This window comes from Tenrec ecaudatus, chromosome 14, assembly GCF_050624435.1.
Source record: "Tenrec ecaudatus isolate mTenEca1 chromosome 14, mTenEca1.hap1, whole genome shotgun sequence".
Taxonomy (NCBI): domain Eukaryota; kingdom Metazoa; phylum Chordata; class Mammalia; order Afrosoricida; family Tenrecidae; genus Tenrec; species Tenrec ecaudatus.
Window position 1 is genome coordinate 96,602,640 of NC_134543.1, and position 9,560 is coordinate 96,612,199.

Here is a 9,560-nt window from a genome sequence, read left to right on the forward strand (position 1 = left end):
TGACGGTCACTGGAGGAAACCCAGAGACTCTGATTCATTTTGAGTGAGAAGAGCCAAAAAAGGCACCATCCGTCTGGCAAGTCCTTTTTAATCAGACTGAGACTCATGAGCAGATTTATAAATACCAGTTGTTAGGCCTAGTCACTAGTCTCATCATCAGTATCACTCCTCCTAAGGAGGCATCTTGCCAGAGGGTCTAAGAAGTGAGATGGCGAATGCGACCTGCCCAAAGTCGCTGGGAATTGGACTCACCTTCTTTCTAATGGTGAAAATGATTTGAGAGAGACTTCCGGGAGACCTGGGCAGTCTGCTCTACATGCCAGGCTCAGTGAGGCTCTCTCCCCAGCTAGCGTCACGCAGCATCAGGGAAAACTCACCAAGTCCATTCTGTCTCTTAGTAACAGTAACCCTTTGGGACAGAGTACGTCCCCTTTGGTCTCCAGGGCCATAAATCTTTATGGCGGCGGATAGCCTCACCTTTCTCCCATGGTAGGGTTGAACTGCTGACCTTGTGGGTAGCAGCCCATGTGTAACCCTCTGTGCTACCAGGCTTCCTCCCATCAGGGAGACTCCATAGTACTGAGTTCGCCTCTCACAAGGTTCACCCAAACGTGGAGTTGGGTAAGCAATGCCACTTTTAATCGTAGATGCACAGACCACTGGCCAAAAAAAGGATCGACTATGAAATCTCTGGCCTCTCCCACTAGAAAGTCCCTTGTGGCAGTTGTATCTGACATGCGACAAGGTGTAAAGGTGACTTTGCACTGTCATTCTTGAACACTGAAAGTAATCGACAGTGACTCACCTTTGTAACCTGCAGGGTTTGCATTGCTCATAAAGATAACGCTCCTAACTGGGCTGGTCTACTTTGGGGTTTGAGAACATCTGAGAAAAAAATGGCGAAGACTTCTTTGTAGAACAAGATGCATTCAAGTGGCTTCAGCGTCTTTGCCATCGCCAGCAGGGGGTTGGTTGGGCAGCCTCTCCGGGTCCTTGTCTGGCCCCAGCTTCAGAGCTTAGAGGAGAACTGAAAGAGGGATTGTGGAGAGGAAGCCCGGAGGGGCTCATATTTCCTCCCAGCGTGTGCCAAGGACAGGCCTGGGGGAGGCAGCAGTCCCAGAGCCCTTAGTGGGAGGCCATTTCAGGCCATGCGGGAGGCAATAAGAACCCACCATTTCTGGATAAACAGTCCGCGGACCAAAATAACTAGGAAATGATGCCATTGTGAAAGAAAGCAGTGGGCCTTGTGTCCAGGAATTCCCCCTTTGAGGACGAAAACAAGAGGCCTTCTCGTTGGCGGTGCTCGCAACAGAGCTGCCAGCTTCTGTGGTACCCAGCATACTCGGAAGAACTTAAAGACACTGTTGGAATTTTCAGAACCACAAGGCTCTGGAACAGAGGTTCTCAAACTGTGGGTCGCGACCCCTTTGGAGGTCACACGGCCCTTTCACAGGGGTCACCCGACTCATAACAGTAGCAAAATGACAGTGATGAAGTAGCAACGGAAATAATTTTTTGGTTGGGGGTCACCACCACCTGAGGAGCAGTATTAAAGTTTGCGGCATGAGGAAGGCTGAGAACCACTGCTCTAGAGCAAGGGGAGGTGGGTCTTCCAGAGCCTGTAATTGGTACTGACCAGGGAATACAGCTAACCCACTGGCTCCTTGTCCAAAGTTGACATCCAAGGCTCACTGTGGCTGACCCTCCCTGCTGTTTGCTGCCTGTGGACAGACTCGCTACCTGCCTTGCCCGAGAGAGGACTCCACTGTCTGCTTCCTTGACCTTGGACCCAGCAGCCCACGTGAGCTGAAGGACTCCAGTACATTCACTGTTCCATGCAAGTGAGTTGAACTGAGTCCTCTGTGCTTGTGCTGCTGTGTGAACTAATTAGCTCGTGTTCCTTCTTGCTGCATACACCTGTCCTCTGATATACGTGTAATCATAAGTCTCCTGGCTTTGTTTCTCTGGAGAGCCCTGCCTAACCCAGGTAGGAACTTCTGTGTTCTCCCAAGGGTCATTCGGATGTCTATAGCATCATGCATGGCTCACATAAAGTTATCAACTTAAAATTAGCCTCCTTATTTGCTCAAGCATTTAATTAACTCTCCCTTAAAGTGGTGGCTAGAACTGCTTCTCTTTGGTGATGAGTGTGCTATCAGCTGGCATTGATGATTTCAAGGGCTGTGAGGCAGAATCGGCCTATGGCAGTGAGTTTTCTTTGCTTTTGGTTTTTTTTTAAACCGGAAGAGTCTATAGCTTCGACACTCTGTAGCCTCGGAATATGAGGGTTTATCCCTTCCCGCACCTCCCACCCCCCAAATGGAAAAAAAGTTCCACTGATGTGAGGGGATAGTACATTTGGAGTTCATTCCACCTGGTCAGACTGTTAATCAAGCTTTCTATTTAGATATTCTGAAGAGATTGCATAACTGTGTGCGACAAAACCAGGTCTTATTTGTGGCAGATGGGGGACTGGTTTTGTCACCACGACAATGCACCTGCTCAGGCAGCCATCTCAGTATGCCAGTTTTTACCAAAAACACATCATGCCCCTCTTGCCACATGCACCTGACTCCCCTGACCTCACTCCAAGTGACTTCTCTTTGCTTCCAAGAATAAAGAGGGACATGAAAGGACAGCAATTTGATGTCACAAAAAAAGGGTGAAGAAAAAAATGAGGGAGATGCCATCAGCCATCCAAATGAGCTTGAAAAATGTTTCCAAGAATGGTATTGCAGATTTGACAAATGTATTCAGTGTCATGCAGAGTACTTTGAAGGTGATAAGGTTATTTTGTGAAAATATTTAAATACATAGCTTTGAAAAAAGAAATCCTTTGGGGGGGGTACCTCCTCATATTAAATCCCATGTGTATCTGTTATCTATTGCTCTGTAACTAGCTATTTTAAAATGATGAAAATAACAACCATTTTATTGGATGTGTTTCCGGAATTTGAGCAAGGCTCAGCAGGGCTGGCTCATCTGTGCTCCTTGTGGTGCTGGCTAAGGCTGCCCAGCTGAGGTGAGAAGATCCCAGCTGATTGACTCCCATGTCTGGGCCCTGTGTGCTGCCTCTTAGCTTGGGCGCCTCTGTTCTCCTCCGTGTGGTCTCTCTCTCTCTCTCTCTCCCCATGGCCTCTCCCTTCAACAAGATAGCCTGATTGGGGGTTTTATCACTAGGAGAAATTATTTAATGAATGTATATCTGCTGTTAAAAATTTAGTTTCATATATAATTCATATAACATACAATTCAACAGCTTAAATATATTTAAGATTTTTGTAATCATCAATACAATCAATTTTAGAACATCTTCTTCATGTATTTATTATTATTAGCTCGCCATTTCCTACCAACATCCCCTGTCATAATCCTAAAACCTATTAATCCAGTTACAGTGTCTACAAATTTACTTATCCTGGGTTTCATATAAAGAAAAACATGTCCCCAATCCCCAAAATCCACTTGTAGCATCCTCACATGGACTAAGCCTCTCGAAAAATCTCTTCTAACTCTGGAGTACAGATGCGAACAGTCTTGCTGTCAGACAGAGGGCATTGGAAAGTGGATTAAGGCTGATGTGGTTAACTTAGAATTTAACATCTTATTATTTGTTCTGCCTTTTAACCCATTTTAAATTTCTTCTAGTTTTTAGTGTTTTCCGGGGCCAGGGTGGGGGATTGAGAATCTTCTCTGAAGTTCTTCGCGTGATGATTTAGTTGAAAAGGGGAGTGGAAACTGCACCATTTCACTAACGCCTGGGCTTGGAGGCCCAAACAGCTGGATCTAGCAGGTAGCAAGCCTCCAGAGAGGCTCGCCTTTGGATAGGAGAGCAACAAAGGCATGTCGTTCAGGGTATGCGTGGGAAAACGCTGAGCTCACCGGTCCATGTTTTACAATTTATTAACACTCATCACAGACTGAGATTGAAGAACAAGTTGTGGAGCTGAGAGCTGGGGGTGAGATCTAAGTCTATTTTCTGTCTCTTACCATTCATTTAGTCACCAGCAAGTCACCTCCTGAGCTTCAGTGTCCTCTCTGGTTGTGTACTGGGCTGCTGCCTGCAGAGTAAGCAGTGTCAAACCACCAGCAACTCCATGGGGGAAAGAATAGGCTTGCGACCCCTCTAAAGAGGTAGCGTTCTGGCACCACGCAGGAGCAGTTCTGTCTTATCTTTCAGGGCTGCTCTGAGTCAGACTCCACTCAATGCCAGGGGTACAAGTTTAGAATATAGGAACACCCTGCCTTAGGTGACAAAAACAAAGGAGGTGAATACAATAAAAACCCTTGGAAAAGAAGACCCAATACCATTCTAAACCTGTAGCATCTATCTACTACTGTCGGTGTGTTATGTATAGCCTTCCTCCTAACAAACGGATGAGGCAATTAGTGGATGCCGGGCAGAGGTCAGTATCATTAACTAACTAGCATGGCCAGTACTGCATTATTCTCACCACCATTATTATACTGTTATTATTATTTAGACATTTAGAGTGTGATTGAAAAAAACCTGAGATTCATAACGTGAGCAGTCAAAACTTCTAGATTCACACCTGTTTAACCTCTGAGAAGGTCTTTTAAAACTTAGATTCATTTTAAAAGCAAAACTAAAACTAGTTTCTAAATTGTAAGTTAGGGTCATCTTTCCACATAAAAAATAATAATAAAAAGAAGAAAGAAAGGAATGTGCTATTGCCTAAGGTTGATGTTGTGATGGAAAACCAGGTCGTGGTAAGAAACCCCATCCCCAGGAGCACAACTCCTCAGGCTATGGGGTGGCCAGGTTTCTGCCTGGGAGTGGTCTCTCTGCATCTGGACCGCACAGAGACAGCGGCAAGGCTCACGAACCACTTATCCCACTCCAAGAGCTGAGATTCCTGGCCTCCGCGCTCCAGACAGGGTCCAACGCCCGTCAGCCAAGTACACAGCTGTCAAGCTGGTTCTGACTCAAAGGGAACCCAACGGACCAAATAGAACTGCCCAGTAAGGTTTCCAAGACCATGGATCTTTGCAGAAACATGTGGCCGCAACTTTCTCCTGCGGAGTGGCTTGGAGATCCAAACTGTCAACCTTTTGGTTAGCAACCAAGTGCTAAGCCTCTAACTACTCAAGCCCAGATCTCCTGTGAGCTGTCTGGCAGCTCCGCCAGGAATGATGCAGTGGGAAGTTCGACCACTCCTCAATCCCTTGACCTGGGTGTAGCTATTCTGCTGAACTTTGAAACCACTTACCAGAATTTGGATGGGCTGATACACTCTTTTTAGATCCACTGTGCTTCAAGCTCTGCTATGCCTGCAGCCAATTCTCCTTTGCCCCTCCTTGGACCCTTGCCTTGAGGCTTATCAGCAGAGTCATCATCTGGCATCAACTGTTCCAACAAATCAGTGTGCATGGTCCTGAGGACTGAGGTCCTGAGAAAGAAAATGAGTTGAGGGAATGGCTGGTGAAGGAGAGACCGGGACAGGCTTTGCTTCCAGATGTGGGCGGTTCTAGGCTGACCGAGGCTGACCCCTCTGCTTGGGTGTACCTTAGAGCAGTTAATGGTAAAGGATCGCAAGGTGAGTGGTGGCCATGGCCTCCCAGGGGAGAGGACGGGAATCAATAAAATTGCATTTTAATCCTGACTCTGACACTTGCTGACCATATGGGTTTAGAAATGTCAATTCTTCTCCACTTCTTTATCTTTAAAACAGGCATCTGATAGATTAGAGGTTTTCATCTGTTGCTTTTGCACCAATAGCATGGACCTCATCAACCTCTGGAAATAAAGCACTATGGCCTATGTGTATGCATTTATGAAAAGAGCATCCATGGCTTGTTAAATACAGAACACTGGGCCCACTCTGGATCTCTGACGCCGTAGAACTGCTGCCTTTAAGTTAGTTCGGACCCTTAAGGATCCAATAGGACAGAGTCAAATTGCCCTGTAGCTTCCGAGGCTGGATTCTTTATGGAAGCAGACTGCCACGTCTTTCTCCTGCAGTGGCTAGGGGGTTTCAACTGCTGACCTTTCCGTTAGTGGCTGTGTGCCACCAGAACTGCGTCGTTATAAAGTCAGGCTAAGAATTCACATTTCCCACAGATACATTCCAACAGGCTTAGGTGTTGCTGCTGCTGCTGCTGCTGATGATCAGTTCCACACCAGAGTCGGGAAGCATCTGATCATAGCCAAGGAAGGGCTTTGGGTCCTGAGCTAGGGTTCTAACCGTGAGAAGAAAGGCAGAAGCTAGGGCTGAGATGTTTGAAAGGAGAAACACGGTTGTACGTGCATTGCTTTGAAGGCTTAAGATGTGGCAGCTTAGGTCCAAGAATAAACCTGATGATGGAGCTTTGAGCATCCTCAGCATCGAGCAGATGGCAGCATGTTCTTCAGGGGACGGTGTAGGTGACTATTCTGGATTTCACACAGCCAGAATTCAATAGTGTCATACTGTAAGACCCAAACTGTTATTGATTATCATTCTCAGAATCAGTAAGCATAGTCCATGTGCTCTAAATGAAACCAATTACAGTAAGCCCATCCCATCCTAAGCACATATGATGCACTTTCCCACGTCTGAGGGGGCTTTCTGAAACCTCCCTTCTTTACTTTTGTAAAAGAGTGAGCCATTCAATCACCGCTTACAGAAACACAAGGTCAGCATGAAGTGACTGTAAGAATGGTAGAGAATGCCAGTAAGATTATTACAAAGCCCGGGTGCCCGCCTTGTGTTTATTTTGTTAAACCTTCATTTGGGCCATCCCCGCAGCTCCAGTTCAGCTTCTGAAATAGCTGATCTGCATTTACTCGGGGTCCACTGAGTGATCAGACATCTCGTCTGGAACTCTGGAGAAGGTCTGCAGTTGGAAACCACCAGCCACTCCTCCGGAGAAAGATGGGGCTTCTACTCAGTAAAGAATTAGAGTCTCACAGAGGACAGTAATGAAATCACAGCTCGAGGAGAGGAGCCGGTCTGTTCAGAACACATGGGAGCAAACTAAGGAGGGAGAGAGAAAGAAAGAGCAGACTGCATCCTGGCCCACCAAGCACTGAAGAGATAGATGTTCCTGCTCAGAACAGCCAATGCACAGAGAAGACCATAGGGCTGGCCCCACCACGAGACACGGCATCCCTCACTGACCCATAGTGCTATGGAGGCCAATGCTGGAGACACAGTATGGGAATTGGGCCTGGCCTGACAACCCCCTCCACCTACATCCCCTACCCCCCACACACACCAGGGTGAAACACTAAGGGAGCGCAATAGAGCATCAGGGGAACGAATCAATGAAGTCCCCAAGGAATTCCAAAAATAATATACTTCAGGGGAAGAGCTTGAACCCCCATCAGACGTGATCAGAAGACATTCATGAAGGTCAACAGACAGACCTGGAATTATTTACGTATAGACTTTTTTTTATGTCTATCTATATAAGATAGACAAGAGAAACAATCCTAAGAAGTAAATAATGGGACCGATGATTCTGGGAGGACATGGGGGAGGGGGAGATGAGGGAAAGGAAGGGGACAGCCAATAGACTCAGGGACAAGGGAACACCGGTGATCTAAATTCAATGATGAGGAGGTCATAGAATGCCTGGTGCAGTTGGATCAAGGGCAATGTAGCCAAGAGGAATTACTGGAAGCTGAATGAAGGTCAAACATGATAGTGGGACAAGAGGAAAGTAAAAGGAAAACATTTAGAGAGGTATAAATACAGGCACATACACTCTGTGATGTTCATCTTCCCAGACACGATCGCGCTAAAGATAAAACGGGTGCATAAGCAAATGTGTTGAAGAAAGCAAATGGTGCCTGGCTATTACAAGATATAGTGTCTGTGGTCTTAAAGGCTTGAAGATAAACAAGCGGCCATCAAGTTCAGAAGCAACAAAGTCCATATGGAAGAAGTACACCAGCCTGTTTGATCATGAGGTGTTGACGGGATTATGTATCAGGCATCAGAAGACCCAAAATAAACAATCATACCAGTGCAAATGAAGGGGAGTACAGAGTGGAGACTCAAAGCCCATCTGTAGACAATTGGACATCTCCTCACAGAAGGATCACAAGGAAGGGACAAGCCATCCAGGATGCTGCATAGCACAGATGAAACATACAACATTTCTCTAGTTCTTTAATGCCTCCTCCCTGCCACTATCATGACCCCAATTCTATCTCACAAACCTGGCTAAACCAGAAGAGCTCTCAACACACAGAATCCAGGACAGATAAACCCTCAGAAAAAATAATGGAAGTAGTGATACCATGAGGGTAGGGGAAGTGTGGAGAGATGGGGGGGAACCCATCTCAATGATGGATGAGTAATCCCGCCACCCACCCAGGGTGATGAACAACAGAAACATGGGTGAAGGGAGACAGCAGACAGTGTGAGATATGAAAATAATAATTTATAATTTCTCAAAGGTTCATGGGGGAGGAAGAGGAGGGAGGGAAAAAATGAGGAGTTGATACCAAGGGCTCGAGTAGAAAGAAAATATCTTGAAAATGATGATGGCAATATGTACAAATGTGTTATAAGAGCTGTAAGAGCCCCCAATAAAATGATTTTTTAAAGGAAAAAGAAGAATTAGTCTCAGAAACTCAAAGGGGCAGTTCTACCCTGTCCTAGAGGGTTGCTGTGAGTCAGCATCGGCTATGGGTTTTCAGATTTGGTTTCTGAGAGGAACTGTGGCTGTGGAATTTCTCTTCTGGAAACAGCAAATTCCTTTCTTACCATTTAATTATTTCTTCCTGGGGGGGGGGGGCGGGGAAGATCTATACTAAATAACTACCTACCAGAAAGTAAAATAAATACCATAGTAACACCATTAGCTTGAGGCAGGACAGCACCCTATTTGAGCCCAAGCCAGTTAGCACTTGCTTACGGCAAGTAGCATTTTTCAAGAGAAAAAAAAAGTCCTGATTATGTGACAGGATAGAATGTCATCCAGCCTGCCTTTTGGGTCTGGTAGTGACATCCAATAGGCAGGAGAGAGATACAGGGCTACAGAGCCCAACGTGAGCGAGTACATTCCCCAGGGGGACCCCCGGGACCTCTCTCAGAACTTACAGGCCGCGAGCTGAAGAAGCTGGAATTTCTGATTTTCTCTCCTTGGCGGAATTCTTATTTTGAGGGAGAAAACCAAGCACCAAGCAGGCACAGAAGAGCAGCCCCTGCCTCCTCAGAAGCAGACTCCTAATGCTCTCCATGTGGGTTCGTTAATTCAGTCATCCATTGCACGAACTTCAAGGCTTGCCCTTGACCTGCGGGCACCGGGGCAGTGGGGTTACCAAGACAAACTAAATATCCTTGTCCTCTGAGAGGTCGAGTCCTGGGGGCCAGAAGAGATGACCAGTCACTCAGTGGGTCCTCCTTAAAGGCAGGTCATTTAAAAATAAACACAAGCCTGCCACCGGCTCAACCAGGCAGTCACCACCCCAGTCATCAGCTGGTGTGAGCTAATTTTTGTGTTTTTAAATTGCCAACAGTAAGCACAGTGGGGAAAATATTTGTCAGAAAAGCATTCAGGAAAACAAAAGGTATGTAATTAACTAAGATACAGCTCCCTTGAAAGTT